Genomic DNA, 25,773 nt, shown 5'->3' with positions numbered 1-25,773 from the left:
TGATGCGAATGCATTACGTATCTTACTGTAGGAAATGTGGGCTTAGACTAGCCAGTCAGATAGCTCTGGTAAAGCCTACCTGTTCTTATTAACCTATGGATTCATCTGGACCTGCTCTGAAGATACAAGGCTAGGAAAACTATAAATATTGGACTATTGTCTCCTAAAATACAAGTTTCTCTAGCACATATCAAATTCACTCCAGTAAGCAGTTCATAAATGGCTCTTTGTGGGGATCCTTAACCCCCCTCACAGTGCTCCCAGCTAACTGTCATCCATATTATTGTCTAGATCATGTGTGTGTTCAGTGTCCAACCTGGATATTCACTGTACAGAAAATACCAGGGAGTCAACAGAGCTTCATCCAACCACACAACTGTCAAGCAAAGGCCTTGCCCTTGTCTCATAGCTGTAAAATATGGCTGGCTTTCCCCCTAAGTAGGACACCAAAAGATGTCTCGTTCCCAAAATCTGAGGATCCATCAGTCTCCAAAGTCCCACAGAAAGAGTAAAGAACAAAGAAAGGTCCATTAAAGTCCCTGTCCTCAGTCGTGGAATCCACTTGGGCATTTCTGTCTAGCTCTAACATAAAGGAACCCCTCCTCCTACTCTCAGGGAAGTCAGGTGGTCTTCACTAAGTGCTCAGAACCCTTGGGACCAAGAGGACCACCCCACCCCGGGATTCTGACAGGAAATCAATCTGCTGCCTGCTTTGTTTTATGGGTGCTGTAGATGTCCATCAGGTGGAAGGAAGGTTGAACCAGGTGATCTCCAAGGTCTTTCCTGAGGATAGCACTCTAATTCCTTTTTAGCCAGAATTCATGGGTGCTCTGCTGGCATAAGACAAGGAAATAACTGAGAAAATCAAGAGCATTTACGAAATTCCCTTGAAGATAGAGGACAACCAGGGGATGTCACAGAACTGGACTACATTTTACATCTGAGGGGAAAAACGAAGCCAGAGTGGAAGTGACTTGCTCACAGGTGATTGAGCTGCGGTTCAGATTGGGCTGTCACGTGACACTTGGCCTCCATCCCTGTCTTACTGAATAGCTTGGGTCAGTTATCTTTAGCTTGATTAGTATGCCCTGACTTTTAGCACGGGGGACTGCTTTACCTTTGAGGGGAATTTGACCCCATTAATAACCCAAAGAGTCAAAATTCCTACACATACAGCAGACAGCTGATAAAGACAAGGGCTATAATGTAAAGATAGTTGGCGGAGAGAAGATAGATAGCCCAGGATTTTTCTAAGCCATTGTAAGTGTATCACAGTGGTGATCTGAGCATGAAAATGAGGCTGCTCGGTACCACTTGGGGCCTTGCCTAGCATGCGTTCCTTGACAGAACCCGTCATTCTGTTCTGTCTTACCCCAGGGACTGTGAGGAAACCCAGACCAGGTTGTTGCTCCAGGATGTAGAGACAGCCCAGAGGGCTTACCTTTTTTTTAAACAAGATGTGTTTCAGAGATTGAAAAGAACCATCTAAAACCAGAAAGGCTGGCCAGGAGACTTTCAGTCATCTTCACATGAGGTAGGAAGGTAGAAATGAGTGGGAAGAAAGAAGGAAGGAAGGAAGGGAGGAAGGAAGGGAGGGAGGGAGGGAGGAAGGAAGGGAGGGAGGGAGGGAAGGAGGGAGGGAAGGAGGGAGGCAAGATCTAAAAACTAACACAAGGCAGCCATGGAAGAGGAAATGATTAAGAAATCTACGATTTTTAAGTCTTTTTTTTTTAAAGCTATCAAAGTAAAAAGTCACAACTTTTATTGAAGAACGAGTAAACAGGGAATCCTATGGACAGGAGGCACATGGAGCCAACTGCGTTTGCAGATGTAGTAGTCCATTTGAGTCCTGCCGTTGTCACGGCCTTAGACAGATTCTGATCTAGTGTACAATTCAGCTGTGCCCGAGTGCTGATCTTAGCATGCTTAGATGGTGCATACGCGTTCTCGGTAGTCGTGTGCTGTGTAAGGCCACCACCGTTCACCATGGCTCTGTTCTCAGCCGGGTGCTGCATGACAGGAAGCCGAGATTCTTTGGTGTAGGAGAGGAAGTGCCACAGAGTTGGCGTCCATTCACCTCTGTCAAGAGTTTTTAGTGCTAAGCACAAAGCCCCGGCTGCAGTTTGAGAAGGAGCAAGATACACCATGTCCGGAGTCTAGCATAGAGAGCTCCAGGAGGTATTTGGCCCGAGTAAGCGGCTCAACAGCGGCTCCAATTTAAGATGCTCTACAGAGGAGGTGCTGAGGCAGAGGGTGACCCGGACTGAAGTTTAGAACTCTCAGAGTCTTCATCTCCATCTGCCTGATCTGGTGCTTAGTCTAAGTGTTGTTAGTCACAAAAGCAAAGCCACCTATCTCTGGAGGGCACATCTCCTCACACTGCTTTCGGTAAACACAGCAGTTACACCAACCAGCTGCGGCATCTTCTTGGGCACACAATTGTTCTGTATGAACCGATCAGTAATGGAGACAGCCCTGTACGCACGCGGTCTCCTGCAGCGCCTGAATTTCATCTGAACCTGTATTAGCCAGTCAATTAGGATGGCTCTCATGTTTCCAGTGACCTGACCCAGGAAGTATTTTGGTCTGACTGACTGACTGCTCTTCCTCCAGTTGTCTGAGATAAGCGTGGAGATCGTTCACATAGTCTCTACAGAGGTTTGGATCAGCTCCATCGTCTGCATCTACATCACTCACTGCAAGAATTACGTCAGAGAAAGCCTGACACAGATATGCTTCTGCAGGTGCACATCCAGATGTTTCCATTGGGCTGGGAGGGGGATTATCAACCAAAATAGGCTCAGGAGAAGGCTTCTCCTCTATAGCAGGTTCAAGTTCAGGCTCGTGCTCAGCAAGTTCTACCTCTGGTTCACACACAGGCACCTTCTCCACAGGTTTGGCGGACTTTAACAGTAACTTTTCCAGTACCTAATGTTTTTGCTTCCTCTCTCAGAGGCATTCTTTTTATTATTGTTTTATATATGTGAGTACATGGTCACTGTCTTCAGACACACCAGAAGGGGGCATCGGATCCCATTACAGATGGTTGTGAGCCACCATGTGGTTGCTGGGAATTGAACTCAGGACCTCTGGAAGAGCAGTCAGTGCTCTTAACCGCTGAGCCATCTCTCCAGCCCTGCAGCATTCTTGCCTGTACCTGTTTGCTGACTTTATTACCAACGTCTCCAGGGGCAGTTCTTGATCTCAGCCCAGGTTTGGAAGCAGCGGCAATTGCCACAGGCACACGTTTGATGCCTGCCATACTGGCCTTGTTGTTTGTGTTAATTTTTGTGTTCCTAGTGACCCTCAATGCCATGGCCCCTCCTGAAGCAGAGGACACCCCAACCTCTGGCTGTCCACAGCTAAACACTAACAACCGTTCATCCGCAGCAAGCCCTAAGTCTTAAGAAAAATACAACACCCTGAGAAGAAACTAAGTTTAATTTTAGACATGTTATCAAGATATTCACCTATGACCACACAGCAGATATTTGACTGGAAGAGGGTGACCACAAGTGGCACTCCGTGTGTCCTGTGTGTGCACCTTACATGCTTAGTGCTCTGTGAGCACAGGGTAGAGAAGTTGGTGTGTTATCACCCCAGGGGCCTCACCGCACAGAGCACAGGGCAATGGCAAGTGCAGAGCGGACACAGTGCTGGCTGCACATGCGGGCTGGCTCCGCTCCCCACTGCAGAGCCCACAGATCTTCTCACTTCTTTCATTATCAGTTTTCATGACACTAGAAGTCAAGCTGGAAGGATGCCATGGGCCACTGGCCCTGCCAGCTGTCCCTTCTTAAGAGAACCACACAAAATCCTCCCACAGCCTTACTGGGCAGAAGCCGCCTCTTGGTGGTTTAAATTCAGCTACTGTCTTCTCAGTTCTGGCGATAGTGACTAACAGATAGCACCCAGACCCTCTCCAAGCATCTCCCCGTGCCAAAGACTGTGAGTGCCGAAACAAAGAAAGGTAAAACGGTAGGGGCAGGAGACGTCGAGCAGCCTCCAGGCTCTAGCACCTTGGGGATGAGACTCTAGTCACATTTCCATCAAGAGCAAATGGCCAACTCTGCTCCCATCTTGGAGCCTGGGTATGAAACCCCATCGTCTACTTTCCCAGACTATCTCCTGCGTGGGGAGCAGGAGGCCCTACACCTTTCTTTCACCTAGAAAGAGCAAGGCAGACAAGGTGAAAACTAGATACATGTGTTCAAACCTCCTGCGTTGCCATCACATGGGTACAGCTTTAAAACAAGGACTATCTCTTTCCCTGCATTCACCAGAGGGTCCTGTGAGCTTCAACACCATCAGGCATCAGAGGACCTCAGATGGAGGTCCCTGTATGGCTCACATTTCTTCTTCGTGGGACCTCAAAACAAAAGGAGAAAGCCTGACCTAAGGAACAGAGCTCAGCAGAGCCTTCCATTCCTGTCCACAACCATCCCGTAGAAGTCCAGCTGGAATCACACACATGCCTGAACCGCACTCCCTCCCTACACACACACCTCAACCACACACCCCTCCACCTCACCATGAGAAACCCTCCTTTTCTAGCCAGGGTCTGCTGCAGGTCAGACAGCAGAGGGGAGCTGGCAGAGGCTCTGCTCCAGGCCAAACGCATGGGGCCTGGGGAAAATCCTTCGCTTATGTTCTTGTCCAGGGAGACAGCTGCAACTCTGGACTTCTGGGCATGCTGCCCAGTAGCCTGACATCCTGGAGAGGGAGGAGGGGCCCAGCTGGCTCCAAGAAAAGAACCTGGCTTGAGGGTTTCTGGTGTGTGTAGCGAAGATCCCAGACCTGAGGGGAGAATGGTAGTAAGTGACTGCCAAGCAAGGAAGCCTTTTACTTAGAAAATAAAAAGTCTGTGCTCTTTAACATTCCCACCTCACTGCTACAGAAAGCCTGCAGGAATGTCAGGGGCTCCCAGTGATGATAAATGGCAGAGCACTCTGCACTTACCACAACAATAAAAAGCTCTTATATTTTTCTTACTTTATAATTTCTTCCAAATTCCCCGATGGGAGTTTCTGAGGACTTGCCCTAGTCTCTCTAGTTGGCCATGACACGTGAAATCCAAGGCAAAAATGCCAATAAAGGAAATCAAATATCATGTAGCAGTTGACCCTCTCCCTTCTTCATCCCTTAAAATATCCCATGTCCACAAAGCTTAAGAGAGTATCTACTGACAGTTGAATCTACCTGTGCCCACCCATTCCCTTCAAGTCTAGGACATACAGGTCCCTCTCCCAGTTCCACATGGCTACTGAGGCTCTGGTCATTCAATGCTTCTCTTATAAATTCACTTCTTCCTTAACAAACTGACTTTAAGTATCAGGAAGGCAATCCACATTCACCATAGATTGTTTGCAAACTAGATACAAGAAATAATATGACCCCATATCTTAACACTGTCCTACCCACTTGGTCTTAGTCAGGTTTCTATTCCTGCACAAACATCATGACCAAGAAGCAAGTTGGGGAGGAAAGGGTTTATTCAGCTTACACTTCCACATTGCTGTTCATCACCAAAGGAAGTCAGGACTGGAACTCAAGCAGGTCAGGAAGCAGGAGCTGATGCAGAGGCCATGGAGGGATGTTACTTACTGGCTTGCTTCCCTGGCTTGCTCAGCTTGCTCTTTTATAGAACTCAGGGCTACCAGCCTAGGGATGGCACAATGGACTGGGCCCTCTCCACTTAATCACTAACTGAGAAAATGCCTTACAGCTGGGTCTCATTAAGGCATTCCCTCAAGGGAGGCTCCTTTCTCTGTGATAACTCCAGCTTGTGTCAAGTTGACACAGAAAACCAACCAGTACACCCTTGGATATTGGTTATAATTTTCCTCCACCTATTTCTGAATTCTATTTTACTTGTACATTTCCCCTATGTTTCTCCACCCAGTCTGGTTTCTCATCTCTGTCACTAATTATGCGGTATGTTCCACCTCCCTAAGCCCGCCTCCCTGGATAAAATGGCAATGGACGCTGACTGCAGCAACTTTGTTCTTATCTATTGCATTTTTTTTTCCAGTGGACTCTTTCACTGAGATCAATAATCAGGTCAGCGAATAGGAAATAGAATTCAACTTATAAAAAATTCACATGACACACAGCTTTTAAAAACACAGCTATTACATCCCAGGAGGCAGCTCATCTGAAGGATTCAATGGACTAGCACATCACTTCCTGTAGAGTGCTCCAACGCACAGGAAACAGAGAGTCACGTCATAAACAGGGCTAAGAACAATCGCAAGCCACCATTTACAGTGTGCCTACTATGTTCCAGGAACTCAGCTAAACTCTGAACAAAAGTTATCTTCTCATCTCAGCAAGCTTGCTGTACTGGCTGGTTTTGTGCGTCAACATGACACAAGCGACTGTCATCACAGTAAAAGGAGCCTCAGTTGAGGTAATGCTTCCATGTGTACAGCATTATTTTCAATTAGTGATCAATGGGGGACAGCCCAGCCCCTTGTGGGTGGTGCCACACCTGGGCTGGTAGTCCTGGGTTCTAGAAGAAGACGGGCTAAACAAATCAGGGGAAGCAAGACAGTAAGCAGCACCCCTCCATGGCCTCTGCATCAGCTCCAACTTGCTTTGGTCATGGTGTCTCATAGCAGCAATAAAACCCTAAGACACTTGCTAAATGAAGTTCTGATCCCCAGCAATGCATATAGAAATCAAGGTTCAGAAAAGGTAAAGGATGCCCAAGACCTAAGAAGCTGAAGCCCCTGCTCTTTGCATCCAACCCCTACATCTTTGTCCTAAGCAGTGACAAGATGTCTTGTGCTGTTTCAGGCAGTCCCATGTATCCCCTGAACAGAATTTCTTGTCCTCTAGAGCAGACCACCTTGCTGGTTTTCCTAACCTTCCTCTGGTTCATCGCAAGAAGCTTGGGTAAGTGAAGGGAGCCCATTCTAATCTTTCTTGCTTGCAGCAATCACAATGAAATAAGATGGGCAGTCTTGTGAGGACTGTGTCCTATTTGGTCAGCCTACCTTTGTGAGGTAAAAGGAAATAGCTTGGGGGTAAGGTGTGCCTGTCTCAGGAAAACGGCTTAAAGAACCTTGAATTTGTGGTACCCTTGGAGTTGATTCTAAAAGCCACCATTTTTTAATTAATCCTTCAACTAAGCACAAAAAAAAATAGAAATACCCATTTTATGGATGAGAAAACTAAAATTTTAAAAGCTGAAATAAATCCAATGTGGTCAGTCTTAACTAATGAGGAACTGGCCAGTGTAGGTCTGCCCAATCCCTAATCCTGTGCCTTTCCAACTCACCAAGCTGCCTTTTCCATAGTCTTCAAAATCCCACAGGAATAGCACAAGGTTTGAAAGCTTTAAGAACATCCATCAAGAAAGCAAGATGGTTTTATTCAGGGACGTTGATGGAAGCACTTGCAGCTGTTGAGCTGCCAGCCCAGGAATCCAAATCCTGACTGAATGAAGACCCACAGGCAGGAACTTCTCAGAGACCAGGTAGTGGAAAAGACAGTGAGCTCCAGTAAAACAAGTCCTTCCAGGATGGGGGCTAGTTTATGCAAATGGCCACCTGAAGTCCTTCTGTCCACACACAGCTTAACCACATGGCTTCACCTCCTGACATCAAGTGGGGAGGGGATCCATTTTCCTGCCTTCTGATCTGAGCTAGTTCACAGCTTACTCTGACCAGCAGAATACAGGAGAAGAAACCCTATGGTGGCCACAAACCAGCTAGGAAGTCTGCCCCTGATGACAAGGAATTCTGTTCAAGGGATACATGGGACAGCCAGGACAAAGGTATAGCATTGACCTCGATGTCAAGAGGTTTGGAAGCTTCTATTCTCACTCTCTCAAAACTCTCCTTCAGTCTTGTCAAAGAACCCAAGTATTCTGCAGGGAAGCCTCAAAGACAAACAAAAAGACATCCTATAACAGCCAACATTAACTGTTTGACACATGAGTGAACCTATATTTAATCATTCAGTGTCAGTCAAGCTGCCTAATTATTGTAGCTACAAGAGACCCCAGGGGAGAGCAGCAGAAGGACTTTCTAGCAGACTCCAATAAAAGTTCAACAGCTGTTTTAAGCCACTGAGTTTGGAGTATTTTGTTACACAGCAACAGGCGACGAATACATCCTTCTCTGTATTTCCCCTCGCCTACTCCTCTCGGGAAAGCTCATCCACCTTTATGGGTAAGAAGTCTCCACTAATTCTCAGTCACTCCTGGGAATCATGTATCTTAGAAACTTCTTACTGAAAACCACTTTTATCTTGTATAAATATAATTACAATATACATAAATGTATATTTTGTTCTTATATTTATATAAATATATAAAATAGAAATATACATTCAGGCAGTGTGCTGATGGGCATAGGATATTCACAGATGGGTACATTGAGGGCTTTACTCACAATAAATATTGTAAAATATTCACTCACTCTTATAAATACCGGTAAGCCAAGCCCCTCAAAAAGAGAAACAGCGAGATCTGGTGTGTGAGTCTGGTACCACAAAACAGGCGACCGGTGGGTGGAAGTGGTCTGAGGTCCACTTTCCCAGATTGTTCTAAACAGGGTTCCTCCAACAGATAAGCCCATTGCTTCTGCGAACAGGAGTGGTATAATGAACGTGGGACTGTAGGAGATTGTAAAGTATATCTCAGGCAAGACAGCTGGCATCGCTCATGCCCTGAGACCCTAAGGCTCCAAGAAACCCCACGCCCGGAGCCAAACAGGAAACAGTTTTGACTGCAGAAAGCAAAACCAAGCCCAAGTGTTTCACAAGGGCTCATAAAAATGGGAGCGGTTTAGAGGCTGCTTTTATTGATCTACATCTCCTCAGTGAGCTCTCAAGGGGAAAATGTCTTCCCTCGTATATCAAGCTGTTGGTCATAGTCAAGAGCTCCCTATTCCTTTGAAAAGGATTCCAAACCCATTAGGCTGATGTGGAGCCTCTAACAGATCTGATGAAAACATCAGATCTACGGTTCCTCTCCCAGCACTGCCAAATATTCACCAACCACATGACTCCAGGCAAGACATGCATGGAGTGGATGTGGTCATTACAGAAGCTAACTTGATATAGCAAGTGTCCAGTTGTATTTCTGATGATCACTGGGTAGAAACTACGTGCGAAGCCCATGAAAGCCACTCAACACCCTCTGTGACGCTAAGGAAAGAGAGCTCCCTTCATGGTGATATATGCCTATAATTCCAGAACTTGTGAGGTGGAGATCGGAGGATTCAAGATAATTCTCACTACCCAGCAAGTTCAAGATAAGTTCAGGCTGAATGAGACTCTGTCTCAAAACATGGTAAGAGCAGGGGACAGTTTGTTTCAAGGAAAATAGTAAGGGACACAAATGAACTTTCAGGGCCCAAAGCTTCTGTGTCCATAAACTATATGCAGTCATGGAGCCATTCCACCTCATATGGGAGGTACTGTGGGAGGGTGTCTTGCATATGTACTGAATATGTAAAATCTTTCTTGGTTGTCATTGTTTCCTAAATGATACAATGTAACATCTACATAGCATTTATATTGTATTAGGTAAGCAGCCTAGTGATAATTTAAATTATATAGAAAGATGGGTGATGGTTATATGAAAATATTGTGTTATTTTTATCTAAGGGATTAGAACATCACAGATTTTGGAGCCTTGGAACAATCCCCTCTGGCCCCAAAGGAAACTATATGTGCACACACCAATCAGGTAGCTAAGGAAGACTGCCAAGGTATTTCCTAGGGAATGAACTCTGAACTGCTCTTGGCTCAGTTTTAACCAAGCCTCCTCTCCGCCCTGCATTTCCTATCTAATAGTGGGCATTTGCCTCTGAGATAACAGTCCCACATTGGTCTGAATTTCTTTCTACTGCAGCAAAGCATGGAGCCCACATCCAGGCAAGTGAATCCCCAGGAGAACTGTTCCTTCTCCTCCCCTGCTTCCTACTCACTACTGATAATAACCTCCCAACACACACAGCAACATATACACCATGTGCCACAGAGAAACAGGAAGCCAAGCAGGACTAACTCTCCATCAGCAACCAATCAATACCACGGATGGAGACAACATTTCCCTGAACTTGAGGTGCCAGGGAAACACAGATCCTCCTTCCCACCTAAAGCACACACTTGCACCACATCAGCTCCTGGGCTCACTTTCCTGGCAGTTGTAGATTATTTACAAGCATTACACCAAATGCAACTAAATCCCATGGCTGGGGGAAGGCTGTGAACATGTCAGTTGCTGACTCAGGACTGAGGAGGGAGACCCATTCCTAACCATAAGCCCGATCTCATACCTCCCTAACCTGCCAAGCCAAACCAGCTCCGTCCTCTCCCCGTGGTTCCAGAAAGCATGTGTGCTTCATGAAAGGCAGTGGCTCCATATCTCTCCAGCGGACTCTCCAAAGCTGCTCAACGCTTCTCCCTAAATCACAGCACTAACGTCCCACAAAGGAAGTGGGAAGAATTTGCCAAGTGACTCAATAATACACTTGTTCCTTCACACAGTCGTGCACTGTTTTATCCCTAGAACATCTTCAGGGTAAGGTATTGTTATGATGTCCAGCTTACCTAGGAGTAAGTGGAGATTCACAGAAAACCCAAGGTGCCTCAGTCAGTGAACAGGGCTTAGGTCAAGCGAGATCCAGGTAGCTCACTCTCTACTTGAGAGTCAACACTAAGGGTTGGACTTCCCTAGAATATCATCTGTATAAAGCTGTCACGTTTGTAACTCAAGGGCAGAGTTTGTTACTTGTCAGATGTTCCTAGAGTATCCAGCACCATGTCGCATGCCTGGAAGTAGGATTAACAATGATCAGTGATTCCCAGAGTCTTTCAGTCATTCCCAGTGTCCTCTCCCATCAGAGTTTCACTGGAACCTGACCCAAATCACAAATGTGTGAAGGCAGTTGCCACGTTCTCCAAGGCCATACCCTTTCCTACAACTTCAACATGCTAGATTTCCATGATAGAAACTAAAACCAGGGCGAAGGACTGGGGCGGGGGGAGGTGAGATGGTTTTGCAGTTAAGAGTACTTACTACTTTTACAGAAGACTCATGTTAAGCTGCTCACAACTGCCTATAATTACAGCCACAGGGAATCCAATCCCTCTGGACTCTGTGGGCAGCTGGCTCGTGAGCACATCCTGACACACATGCACACACTTAGAAATAAAGATAAATCCACAGCCTAACAAAAACAACGAAAAGATGTGACAAGAAGCATGGTGAAATCTGGCCAGGACATAGGCAGAGATGGGAGCCAGAGCCCTTCGCTAGGAGAGTGTTCTCCATCTGGGAAAGATGATGGGACCACTAAGCTTCTCCCTAGACGTGTCCCGTTTTAAAGCTTATCTGGTTCTGTTTCCAGTCCTCTCCACGAGTCTCGCCGCCATACCAGAAGTTCGCCTAACATCTAATTACCAGAACCAGAAGCCAATATTTCTCTCTTCCCTCAACTTCCCTGTATTCTTTCTAACTCAGGTTTCCAGAATGAAGGAGAGAACCAGTGGCCAATGGCAACTGAAGCCCATTGCTTCAAACGTGTCTTCAGTTTGATTGACTTAGAGGGGCAGACATCAAGAAGAGGGCAGTTTGTCTTCCTATCTAATGCTTTATCTAAAAGTCACCAAGCCGCATACTCCTACAGTACTAATGTTCACAAGGGTTTTTCAGCATCTTCTCAGCAGTTCGTTCTACCTGCAATTCTCAAGATAGGTAACAATGTTATCCATCAGGCACTTAGCCATCTCCTTCTTCCGGTCACGGCTGAAGGCACAGCATTCATTATCTTGCTGGGAGACAGTACTCATCGGTTCAATATTTATTGAGCTCAAACTGGACAGCCGAAGTCCATATCTTCATAAAACTTGCATTCCATAGTGGGAGGCTTACACTACCCTTGTGTACAAACAGCAATATCACCTCAGATAATGAATGTTTTATAAAGGACACCAAAGCAGGATCAAGAAGGATGACAAGATGGGAACGTAGTACCTTAGGGATATCAGGAACTTTGAGATTTCAAATACAGGGGCCCGAATAGTAGGGTAGAATTGAATGAAGACGAGAAAGATCACATGCATGGCCCTCAAGTGAGTACAGCCATCACATGCTTTAGGGGCAGAAGGCAAGTAAAGTCTGCAGGAAGAAGGGAGAAGATATTCTGAAGAAGGGACAGTTCAGATCATCCCAGAGTTCACAGGCCACAGAGGGCACAAGAGCACTGTTGTTAGTCCAATGGGAGACACAGGAGTATGGGGAGATTAAATGTGAGAGATTTGTGGATATAACTATAACTTTTTGCACAGAAAGAATGAGCAAAAGCCAGCCTTTATAAAGTATTGTGGTTCTCTGCTAATGAAGAAGTCTGCGGTGCAAACATGGTTCAGGAAGAAGCCCCCTCTTAGGATGATGGCATTCCACACCATAACTGTTGACACAAAGATGGGGAAGCTTGAGATCTAGGACGGGATGTGGCATGTTGGAGGGAATCACAGAGGCAAGCAGGGAGGCCAGGTGGGTGTAAGCCAGGGCAGACGAGAGTCCTGAGACACTAATTCTGGGAATAAAATAAATTTTTCTGGCCACTAATTCTTAAGTTTGTCTCTTAAAAGTACTAATACCTAGGGCGCAAGCCAGACCAATTACATCAAAATTCCTGAGGGTAGGAAGGCAGGCGCTGCCAAGAACTTGCTAAGTGTTGTTGCTGCCTAGCCAGGGCTAAGAGCCAAACTGCAGGTAATAATTTCAAGGGACCAGGTGGGTTTTAGACAAGAAGGACCAATTATTTATTTTCCATAACAGCAGGGTTCTCTGAAGATTATATTTTTATAATACATTTTAAAGTATAATGTGTTCAGGTGACAATGACTAATTAATGACTCGCATTAGTGCTAACTCTGGGTAAATCGGTACAAGTCGATATCCGAGTTTCCATTCCTCCTTAGCTCTGCCTGCTTGTGTTATCACAATTCTAGAAGCTACGAGAAGAAGGAAGCATCAGCCATGAAGAGCTGACAGACAGCACCACCCACCCAATTTTAGAGATGGAGAAAAAGGTAGAGAAAGGCTAGGAGGAGGACAAGGTCAGTGGCCAAGCCACAGCTGGGGCCCAAGCTCCTCCCACCCTACACGGAGATTCCCAAAGCTCCTCCCACTCCACACGGAGAGTCCCTGTCGGACTTGACATTTTCAAAATGTGAAGTAGACAGTGAAAGACTGAACGCTTCGTTTCAGAAGAGATAATAAAAGAACATCGGTGATGTATAAAGGGAAAGGGGACTTAAACCAATCCAATACTAGTTTTGGTACAGAACCCTTTATTTTCCAGTTAACAACCTCTGTGGTTTTTGCTCCCTCTGATCTGATATCTCCATAGGTTTCTGCACACGGACAGTTTTCTCAACTCAGGCAAGGGTTCTGCAGGGCATCAGTGTTGTTTAAGTCACTCATTTTGAAACGTAGATGAGCATCTTTCTCTAGCTTCCAGAGATGAAAGAGTTAGGAGAGACACAAGAAACGAGGGCTATTCTCACATCCCAGAGGCATTGCAGGTCAGAATCAGCTCCCACGACTGATTAGCACCCAGCAGCCCCTTGAGTTTATGCAGGACTGAAGGACTGAGACATGCTGGTCAAAGGTATGCTAGGCAGTGTGGTGTGAGCGCCACTGGCATTTAAATGGCCACCTTTGAGCCCTGTGCCCAAGCTTAGGGCAACGTAATTGCCAACAATGTGACTCTTCTCCATTGCTTGATATAATCTTTCTCTTATTCTCCTCTGGATAAGACAGAAGAGATGTATGGGGAGATCTTACTGCCAAATCCATGTGCAGCCACGGTTCTGCAACTGATTCTGAACATTTAAGAGCATGGGCTGTGTGGAAGATTCAAAGATGTGCTTGCTGCTTCTCGGCATGACACAAACTCAGAATTTGAGCTAGACTGTGCGCTATGACAGCCGTGACAGTCTGCAGCGGGGTTCGGCATCACAGCGGAGTGAGACAGTAACTCTGACTCAGTAAGGGCTTGGTCATACGGAGGGGAGCAGATCCACCAGCATCAAGGAACGGGTGGCCAGAGAGTGAGATTACAGCAAGGGAAGTTTGAGAGGAGGAAGACACGGCTCAGAAGGTGGCCCAGAGCAAGCTTGCAGAGGGAAATACAAGCTCCATTTGGGGTCAACTTAGTCCAGGAGTAGTCACTTCTGACTTTTGAGGAACCAACTTCATTTAGACAAAATCAACCAAAAATCCCCTGAAATTATTTCAGGTTAGACTCAGAATTCTGTCCTTGTATGGAATAAGGCACAGGGCTTCCAGCCCAGGCTGGCTTTCTGAGCTGCGAGACTTGTCTTTGCTGTCCTTTAAAACGCTGGGACATTACTCTTTCGTTAGGAACTTTAGTTTCCCCTTAAACTCTTCAAAGGGCGCTACTATCCTCCACTGTCTAGTTTTCCTACAATCAGTCAGCGTTGATCAATGGATTTGTTCCTTCAATCCCGAGTCATGGTCCAAAAAAGAGTTGTATCTTATTCCAATATTTATTCTAACCTTTGCATTATTTATTTTTACTTCATTGCAAAACTCCAAACCCGAAGCTGATGTTTCTAAAACAAACCGTTCTCCTATTTTTCTTCTGGGGTTCCTCCAACTAATGAATGGTCCTAAGGAGCACTGAGGAACACATATTTTTATTCTATCGCCAGATCGAGGCCATGCGGATATAATGCATGTGGCCCATGAGGACAATGCTCTCCCCACTACTTTCACATTGTTGCAAGGTGGTTTGTCAAACAGATACTTTACTTCCTCTCTGCAAGATGTTAATATGCTTTTCACAGAATGTTCTAGTCAGAGTTCTATTGCTGTGGAGAAACACCGTGATTACGGGCAACTCCTATAAAGAAAAGGATTTGACCGGGGCTGGCACATGGTTTCAAAGGTTCACTCCATTATCTTCATGGCAGAGAGCGAGATAGTAGGCAGGCAGGCACGGAAGTTGAGAGTTCTACATCTGGATCCTCAGGCAACAGAACGACAGTGAGCTTCTGGGCCTGGTTAGGGCTTCAAAAACCTCAAAGCCCACCCCCACAGTGACACACTTCCTCTAATAAGCCTACCACTCAAGGCCATACCAACCACAACAAGGCTACAGCTGTTAATCCTTTCAAATAGCGCCATTCCCTGGTAACCAAGCATTCAAATCTAGGAGCCCTTGGGGGCCACTCTTGTTCAAGCCAAGTCCCTTTCATTTTCAAAATATCTGCAAACTCAAAGCTGGCTCTCATGGCACTGTCACGGTTCCTTCCTACTACGGAAGTGACCTAGACACTCCTCCAGCAACTACCTGCCCTCTGTGGATTTTTTCTATTACCTGCTTAACATCTTCCTTCTCCCAAGGTCTATAAGAGCGTCGTGTGGTCAAGGGACAATGCTCACATGAAACCTCTGGCCCCCGTACAATCTTAAGTACTCATACAAGGATGCGAGTAAGGATAACACTTCCTCCCCAGCTCCCTTCCCCTCCCCACTCTCAAATTCCATCTTCAAAGGTCATGTTACCTGTTAGTAACAATGTTAATACAGATGCGAGCACTTCGGGCTGTGTTCCCCCTCTGTAGTGGTAGGTAGGTCTACAGCAATGGTAGGAACTGCACTTTCAGAGTGTATTCCTGCCATTATTCCTCACGGACCTCCTCTCGCTAAGCAGGAAGATGCTTTAGACAGATATGTATGCAACCACGTTGGAAGCCATGTCTGTTCTTCGCCCTCAGTGAGGAAGGCCTCTGTCTGCCTGAAGGAGATTCTATCTGCTAAGAGGAAAAAGGACTCATCTGCAAGAGTGCCTTTCCATGTTCCCAACAGTCTACCCATTGCAGGAAAAGCTGTTGTAGCCTTCAGAGGACATGGCCCTCTCACCTCAGGACTAAGAGTGAGCGCTTGACTTGCCTCAAAGCAAACGTTCATGATCATCCAATTTTTCTATAGATGCTTTATGGCCATAGGGCACCTGAGCTGAACTAGGCTTCTCAGACTTAGAGAGATCTAAATTCTTGCCTTTTGATGAGATAGCGCTTTGTGAGTCTCAAGGTAAATGGCTACGAAAGGCTGGGTCTCTACTTCTTTCCAACTCCCACATCTTCACACAGGGCTCTCACTCTTGCCTCTCCTGACCCCTGCAGCTGTGAGTGGGTAATCCCCAGATTAATCTCCAGCAAGCATCTGCACGTGAAGACCTTGCAGTCCCAGTTAAGAGGCCTGGGATTCATCTTCCAACCTGTGGAGCAAAACCCAACCAGCAGCAACTCAGAAGGAAGCAGACCACTGACCCTTTTAGATTAGCTGGGCATCAGAAACACAAGAAGGAGCGGCAGAAGAGACAGCAACTTTGAGGGCTGAGCGGAGCAAGCAAACTGAGCCTATATCATTCAACACACACCCTATTTCTGAACAAGATGGCACTCTCAAGTTCCGGGTAGACAGGAATTTCAAGGGACATTTACTAAACTCAGTTTGCCTCCCTTCCAAGTGTATTAAATCTAACATCTTACTTTCCCCGGTTTTATTTGGCTTTGTCTCTAGAACCTGCTCGACTTCAATCCTGTCACTGACCACCGAGGAGCCTGGAACATTTCTGAAGCACCTGCTTCTATCCCTCCCCATTTTCAACGTTTAGATTTCATTTTTAGATGAGTTTATGAACACAGGTCAAGAAGGAAATAATGTTTAATAGTCCACCGAGAGTTCATTATTTCAAGTGTTCACATCTTCCTACTCAACCAGAAACAGCCTTTGTGCGCCTCACATTCCGAACCAGACAAGGGGTCCTGCTCTCTGGGGACTTTAGAAAAACTGCACATCCACTAGAACAGAGGAGGAAAAAAAATGGGACTAAATAATTTTAACAGTGAAGGAACTCGGAAAGATAAGGAGGACTAGAAGCCGGGGAAGCTGAGTGCTCAAGAGAGGTTTAGATCTGGGCTGGCAGTGCTGAGTTCAGAGGACAGGTCAGCCTAGGGTACAGGATGGAAATTTTATGGAACCCTTTAGGGACCCCACAAGAACAGACAGCTTTGCTGCAGAGTAGCCCTGGCCATAGATAAAGGTGTACACATAATCGTTTGTGGGTGTATGACTACCTGATCCCGTAGGGCCTTCAGTCCAGCCAAAAGGACCCATTAAGGAAACCTAAGCAATTGGGGCATTAGACTAAGTGGTATTCAGGGAAGCCAGACCTCGTTGGGTGTGAATGATGGAATGCAGGGAGAACGGGGGCTGGCAGGGAAGCCTTGGCGGAGAGCCCAGCCATGATACAGGCTCCAAGGCCGGAGCTTCGTTTCTCCTGTCAGTGGCCTTGTGGAAGCCGAGTGAATCCCCATCCACCGCCATAACCTTCCGCCAGGCTCTGCAATCAATATGGCTCTCCTCCGACGTAGCTGGCGCAGGGGCCCCTGGCTGGCTGCCCTCCAAGCCCTCCTTCCCATTAATGTGATGAGTAGCAGAGGGCATGTCAGGGAGAATTTTCAGAGAATTCCAGGAACGGAGAAACCCCTCTGTACAACCCCTCCCCCACCAAAAGACAAAAGGGTAACTCAGAAGTGCTTTGAGCACCTCCAGGGGACAATGGCCCCTTCAAATAGGACTGGCTGGCTACCTCAGTTCAGACCCTGAGTGTCACCATATTGCACTAGCAATCAAGAGTCCTTCGGTGTGAGCATGGCTTCATACCAGATAAAACCATTATGGCTGCCCTGAGAGACCGGGCGCTTCCTGAAATAGATGGACTGCCTCTCTCTCTCCTTCAGCCTCTCCTCTGGTGTCAGGGTGGGGTTCTTCTGACTGTGCTAAAGCCACATGGAGCAGAGCTGAAGTCCCCACGTTCCTTCCTGTGCCGTGAATGTTCATGATTCACAGAGGCAGAGACACGGGACAGCAGCCACGGGGAAGACCGCCTCCTCCATGCTGGTCTCACTGCAGCCATCAGTGTAGGTTGAAAGACATGGCAACTCTCTCCTCTGTACTGCACAGGAGGTAAAACAGGATCTGATTAGACCAAAGTGAAGCTTCCTCTTTTTAACTTAATGGTATTTACATATTGACTCTGACTCACACTTCTGATCTGGAAAGGTTTGATTAACATAATTCCTCGTCTGCACCCATTCTTTCCGGATTCATGGCTCTTGCCCAAAGGGCATTTTGACTATTTCCACATGACCTTAAATCCCAGCATTGATTAGAGTTTCATGACAAGCACATTCGTAGACTCCACGGGAAATTCCTGCTGTCTCTGGATAAGAGTTAGGAGTGAAGTGGGAACTGAAAGGAGGCCTTGTCTGCATGGAGCAAGGTTTGGAGTCCAGGACCTGATCATACAACTACCTGTGTGACCCAGACATTAGCTTCCTTGGTGTCCAGATTCCCCATCCATAGAAGGAAGCTGCGGTCCCAGCACCAGGTCTCATTCTCCCTCCACTTTGAGGTCTCATGACTGTAAAGATATTTCCAGAGGGATGAACCTCACAATTTATTTAGTCATAAGAAGACTGGATTAATGATATCTAGCATCTTTTGGCTCTGAAAGTCTGTGACTATTATACACAGTGTTTTTTAACTGTGCAGTGATGTAAATATTAAATAAAAGTTAAAACAGGATGACAGTTCTTTTTAATGCTTACTTTAAAAAAATAGAAGTTAAGGAGTCTCGAACTCTCCAGATATATACAGTATATACATTATTACTTTTAATTTAGGGTTTGGGTTATTTTTTTTGCCAAAATGAATGGCTGAGATCAGAGTTATACAACTTTTGCGTTGTTGAAGACTCATAATGATTAGGATTGCTTTCTTTCATCATTAAAATAAAGTGTGGTGATTATAGTGGCACCGCTATCTTAACGTGGTCATAACTGTGTCACCGTCATATTTTATTACATTTATTTATAATCGTATGTATGTGGACGTCAGAGGACAACTTACAGGAGTCACACCATGTAGGACCTAGAGATCCCACTCAGGTACCTGGTGACAAGCACCTCTATCTACTGAGCCAGCTCACCAGCTGGTATATTTTTTGTTGTTAAGCATCAGGCCAATCCAGCATCCCAACATATATACGGCTTTACATTAAAAAATATTTCTCTCTCTCTCTCTCTCTCTCTCTCTCTCTCTCTCTCTCTCTTCCTCTCTTCCTCTCTTCCTCTCCTGGCTTGACACGATAAAAAAAAATATTTCTTCCCTACAGTATATCACTCTGGGATTAGAGTACAGGCTCTGGGATAGAAGAGAACTATCTCAGTGGTTTGGCTGAGAAAACCCCTCAGAGGCTCACATATTTGTATGCCTAGTCACAAATCAATGAACTGTTTAGAAGGATGAAGCCTTGTTGGAGAAGTGTGTCACTGGGAGTGAGCTTTGAGGACTCAAAAGCCCATGCAGGGCCCAGTGTCTGTCTGTCTGTCTCTCTCGCCCCCTGACTCTCTTTTATTTGTGTGTGTGTGTGTGTGTGTGTGTGTGTGTGTCCACGTCCATCTGTCTGTCTGTCTCTGTCTGTCCCCCACCCCCACCCCACATATTTGTCTGTGGATCAGGATGTAAAGTTCCCAGCTACCCCTCCAGCAGCACCATGATGCCTGCATACTGCCACACTCCCCACCATAACAGGCTAACCCTCTGAAACCTGTAAGCCAGCCCCCAGTTAAATGCTTCCTTTTATAAGAGTTGCCTTGGTCATGCATGGATCTTTCTACCTTGGCATTTCAACTAGCTGGAAAACTAGGCACAAGTAAAAATACAGAAAATCCATCTTCCAATAGAGGGCAATGTATGCATTGTCTGGCCTATTGATAGGTGTTCAAAACATGATTTTATTTAGTTATTTTACTTAGAGAAGTCGTGGACCAATGGATTTTCTATCTAGGAGCTGTCTGGGCCTCTGACCCTACCCTGGTCTTTCTTAGTCATCCCCGCCTGTGCTAAGACACCAGTCTGTTAGTTAGTATAACCAAACTCAAAGTGGTCTAAGTTACTCAATGCATCCAAACAGGCATGCACACTTATGGTCCTCTTATTTGTGACAAAGGTGACACGGCAGTGCTATGGAAGATGGTCAACAAGTGTCCTTCAGTCGAATGGTAATTAGACAGGAAAAGAATTCTCTCAATGACACAAAATGCACTTCAAAACTAATCACCAATACAAATGTGAAAATTAAAACAAATATTTCTATTAAGTAATTCAGGACAGAGCCTCGTAAACAGGACAGAACGAACTATCTAGAAAAGTAAAGGATGGTGAATTAGGACACACTAAAATAAGTAGCATTATATTTATCTAAATATATTACAAAGAGGGACAGGAGAAATTACTCATAATAAATACAATCTACAAAAGACCCATGTGCACAACATCTAATGAACACCTACATATAGTGAGTAAGAAGGCATGAGGAGCTCGCCACAAATGACCAGTAAATATAAAGGCTCTTGACCTCATTAGTACCAGGGAAATAAAAAAGAAAGAAAGCTACCCACGTGTAACTTTATCTTTTTTAATTGTATTTTTAATGATGATTCTTGAATGCTTTAACCTTCCTAGTAACCCACCACACACCAGAGGTAGTGGAAAAGAAAGATACAGGGAGGTGGACCTGTTTAGAACGGTTCTTTTGGAGCAACTCCCATCTGGAAATCGGCAGTTTAGGTCACAGGTTAGCAGGCAGCGGCAGCTCAATCCACTCCCAAACACCTCATGAATACACCAGCAGTCCGTCCAGGACAGTCAGGTTAGCAACAGTGGTGACAGGGCCTAGCAGAGACAGCCAGGCCTCAGCCTCCGCTTGAGTCAGCAGGAGGGACCAACAGGGACACCAGGAGACGTTCTCAGCTGTGCCTCTCTCAGGGAGGTGAAGATCAGCGAAGACACACAAGGGTTGCACAGCTAGCTGTACCAGCAAGCCAAGCTCTGTCTCCGTCACTCCGTGGAGTTCTATTTATACCCTCCAAACATCACCTTGCCTCAGCATGGCTCTTGCCTCAGTGCTCTCATCCAATCAGCCCGAGACCAAGGAATCGACAACAAACTCCAGCACAGCACCACAAGTTTTTTGGTGTGTTTCTGTCTATGGCGTCCTGACAAATGCAGCCAAACTACGCAATGTAAGGCAGACCAATATATGTGTGTTGTTAGCAAAGAATCCTTCATCGCATGTCCTGTTTGCTTTAGCAGAACACCCTTTCTCCTGTGTCTGATTCAGTGAAGCGTTCCTTCACGAGTCTGCCTTAGCCTTTCACACCTGTGTCCACCTTAACAAATGTCCCTTCACATGCTTGCCCCAGCAAAACACCAACTAACTTTCCACAGAACCCTTCATATCCACCTTTCTGTTTAAGAGTGGTCTTTTTAACATTAATAATCTATATGTAATAGAAATAATTATAAGAACCATATTTTTAATAAATGGCTTGTCCAACAATAGTCTAATAAAATAATCTGTCTTAGTCAGGGTTTCTATTCTTGCACAAAACATCAAGACCAAGAAGCAAGTTGGGGAGGAAAGGGTTTATTCAGCTTACACTTCCACACTGCTGTGAATCACCCAAGGAAGTCAGGACTAGAACTCACATAGGATAGGAACTTGGAAGCAGGAGTGTATGGAGAAGACACGGAGGAACGAATGCTGCTTACTGACTTGCTTCCCCTGGCTTGCTCAGCTTGCTTTCTTGTAGATCCCAAGACTACCAGCCCAGGGATGGCACCACCCACAATGGACTGGGCCCTCCCACCCTTGATCACTAATTGAGGAAATGCCTTACAGTTGGATCTTGTGGACACACATCCTCAAGGGAGGCTTCTTACTCTGTGATGAGTCCAGCTTGTGTCAAGTTGACACACAAAACCAGTCAATATATAACCTTAAATTTTTATCAATATATAATAAACAAAAACCCTAAATGTCTATCAATATATAATAATTTAAACAAAAACATTTACATTTTAATTAATAAATAATAATTAAACAAAACACTTAAATTTCCATTAATAAATAACAAACAAAAACTTAAACATCTGTTAATATAAGATAATTAATATATAATAATCATCAAAAACTTAAAATTTTTCAATAAATAATTATTCAGCAAAAAACCTAAAACCCTAGATAACAACCATAACACATCAATCAACAAAAACTATGTACCCCAACTTAAGGGACTGAGATCATGGTTTTCTTATATATATTTGTTTCCTGATGAATAGTAGTGAAGAATTTCTGTTTTGAGCCCTAAGTGGGGGAAACGGTTAACCTGAAAAAATCTAGCTGTGGCATTTATTACTCAGTCTCTGGGTTTATCTATTACTCTCTGTATTGTTTGTTGTTTGGGCCCTGGGGCAGGGGAGTTAGTCTAAGAAAAGTTAGCTATAGAATGTATTACCCAGTCTCTGTGTTTACCCAATCTCTGTGTTTATCCCATCTCTGCATTGTCTGCCCAGTCTATGCATGGTCTGTCTCTTCGTGGTGATGGATCATTTAGGCTAGCCCTTTTAAAGCTAATTTGAATGTTTTTTTTAAAAAGAAATCAGTAATTGAGACGGTCTATGAATTATTTGGGCCTTTTGTTTTGTCAAGATCCATGGCTTATGTGATAAGAGGTTTTCCTTGGTTAGATCTAATTTTTATAAGTTTTGTTGGTATCTATGTTTTTTTATTCCCTGTAGATACATAAGCATAGCCACACCCCTATCTTAAATCTACTGTAGGGTTCCATTCTAAAGTCAACGCACCTTTGTAGTATACTGGTTGGCCTAATTCCTCGGTTTTTCTCATAACCCCATGTCTCCCGGCTGCTGTTCCTTTTTCACTAACAATAAGAACATTGAGAGTTAATAGTGTGTTAATAACCCCTGGGGACTTTCACCCACATGTGACACTAACACATGTGTAGTAGAAGAGCTAAAGAAAAAGGAAAGCAGTGGTCAGTTCTATGACAGGTAACACCGGGAAGTCTCCTACCTGCTGGGGAACCATAAGAACCTGTAGGAGATCTTCCCAGGCTCTACCTAAGCTGGTGTTTTATTCTCTGCGGCTTGGCAGTTTCTCTTGTATCTTCCCAAAGTTGGATGCATACGGACACCAACGGAATCCTGCCAAACCACTTGTTGCAGCACGACGTACAAATGACACGACGTATTTATACAACGGGATAACACGAAGAACACCAGTGACCCGGATACTACGAAGAACGCCAGTGACCCGCTACACTGCATGGACTTATTTCACATACGCACAGTCGAACAACAACAGTGAGACGGTAGAGATGGAAACCATATGTTCTTTAAGATTCCGCTTCCGTGAAATTTCAGAACCAGCAAATATCACCACAGAAATGGCTCTGGAGAAGAGTGAGCATACGGAGGGGACACTGGGGGCCAGTGTCCTCAAGTATGTAGTACCGCTCTGTGCAAGTCTGTCCTTAGTGTCCTTAGTGTGAGCAATTTCATCAGACTTCACAGATTTGCGTACTTTCCTGTATATTATATATATACACCAGTAAAAAGTTTATAATATACACAAAATATAAACATACAATAAATTTAAAGAAATAAGGGTCTGTGGGGGGAAGTCCCTCGGAACTGTCTTGCAGATCCAAACTTACTACATGAAACAAAATGGACAGCCTCTGCTTATTCCCAGGTTTCTTGTCTATGATGAAATCTTGCCTTTTGATTTATTTATGACATATGACCCCCTTTCAAAAAGAATTTGAAGCCACAGCCTTATTTATGGAACATAAATACATTAGAGGCTTTTTTAGTTTTTACTGGAAACTTTTGGGACATCGAATTTGTTCAGTTTTGCTTAGTTTACTTTTACTTTTCCCCCATGTTAAGATTGAGGGTTTAAGTACCATTTTTCTTGGCTAACACCCTCTAATAAAGATTAACCACCCTAATATTTATATAACTAGAAGAGAAATTAGGCTGAGCAGAATACAGTCCACCTAGACAAGAATCTGTGGATAGCTTTAGCCAGTGACTAGAGTTCAGGTCTAACAGCCTTGGACTCCTTGTGGGCAGAGGGGAGACTGAGTAATTATCTCAATAATTCAAGCCAAGAAAGATGGCCACCCCACTCAGGAAGAAGAGGGCCACAGAGACTAAGTCTGCCCCCTCGTAAAATGGAGTTCAGCTGGTCAGAACCAACTGGTGTTTCCCACTCTGATGTGTTTACTGGCTTTTAGCCCTTCTGGAAAGATTTTCAGGGGGCCAAGCCATTCTCTCAAATGTGTACAATGTCTCATGACTTGCCAAGTCTCCTCATACCAGGATCAGCTGAGTCTCGTGCTAATCCTAACAAGGAGATGCAAACGGTTGTCATCCTTGCTTATTTTATTATGGTGGGAACACTTACTGTAATTATGGTGGGAACACTGAAGTGCATCGCTGAGAAACAGAGGCCACATGGCTGTTAAGTTGCTCAAAGCACAAGACCAGAGCACAAAGCCCCTGTGCGATGAGGTTCCCTGGCTTTCTCAGTCCCTGATAAGAACACAACCCGAAAACTTGAAGAAAACTAGGCTAGTATTATTAGACACTGGGTATCCGTCAAGCTGCAAACTGTGCCACACAGTTCAAGGATGGGCGTCTCCTTTGGGACTACGCCTCACTGGAGCATACAGAAAGGTGTGGGTGCAGGTAAGGACCGGGGCTGATTATGTGGGCTGGTACTCAGTTAGACTCTTCTTCATCAACAGTGATGGAAACCCTTACCTTCTAGGCAGGCTGCCCCACAGACTGGGAACTGACACCTCTGGTCACAGACACAGCCTTCTGAAATCTGCTCAAGGACACAGTGGGCTTGAGTCCAGCTAGAGGAAGCTGCCCATCCTTCTGAACCCAGCATAAGTGGCTCTGAATTGCTGTTCTACTTTTCACTGTGCCTCAGAACAAGTTACTTCTCTGCTCCATGGATCAGCTTCTCTGGTCACAAATGTAACAAAGATGAACCCGATGTGACATTCAAGCCTAGAATTGCAGCACTCAGGACGCAGAGGCAAGAAGACTTTGAATTCAAAGTCAGCCTGGGTTACTCAGTGAGTAGTCCATCTATCCTCATCCATCTGTCTGCCTGCCTGCCTATCTTCCTGCTGACTTGTCAGTCTGTTTTTCTGTCTCTGCCTGTCTTTCTCTTCTGTCCGCCTCTCTTCACCCCCCCTTCCCTCTCTCACACACACATACATACACACAAAGATAATTCCACCCATAATAGTCACTGTAAAAATAATAAAACATTGTGACATACAGTAGATAATAAATTTTAGTTCTTTCTCTAGACTTATCATGGTGTTTCTGCTGAGTGTTTAATATATATATATATATTAATATATATATATGTGTGTGTGTGTTTGTATACATATATATGTGTGTATAATAATTAATATTCTGTATCTTCCATGTCAGAGAGAATGAAATAAGAGCAAACGTCATTTAAATTCATTCCTTACATTAATATAAGCTAATAATGTATGAATATACCATAACCTCAAGTGGTTAAATGTAAGAATCTGCCCCCTCCTCCTTTCTTGCCATTTCACCCAGAATTAATCTAATTACCTCAATGCATGTTCCCCTTTCCTGGAATAGAAACTGTGACAATCTTCTCCTTAATTTCAGTAATTGATTAGCATAACTCATACTTGTCGCCTACAGTCAGAACCCACCTCTCCAGGACTGGTGTTCCCAAATGCTGCCTGGAAGAAAACCCGAGTTTACTTCAGATGTTC

The 25,773-nt window shown here is 45.0% G+C and overlaps 1 protein-coding gene and 1 pseudogene across 44 annotated transcripts in view; both read right to left on the bottom strand.

Moving 5' to 3' along the window:
• The window catches only part of Kalrn (kalirin, RhoGEF kinase), a 606,323-nt gene that overhangs the window by 475,315 nt on the left and 105,235 nt on the right, over positions 1–25,773 (bottom strand).
• On the bottom strand, positions 1,679–3,009 carry LOC148002624 (G2/mitotic-specific cyclin-B1 pseudogene; annotated as a pseudogene).

The sequence above is a fragment of the Rattus norvegicus genome, chromosome 11, assembly GCF_021556685.1.
Source record: "Rattus norvegicus strain SHRSP/BbbUtx chromosome 11, alternate assembly SHRSP_T2T, whole genome shotgun sequence".
NCBI lineage: Eukaryota > Metazoa > Chordata > Mammalia > Rodentia > Muridae > Rattus > Rattus norvegicus.
Note: the sequence above shows the minus strand (reverse complement) of the source record. Positions and strands in the feature narration are given on the sequence as shown.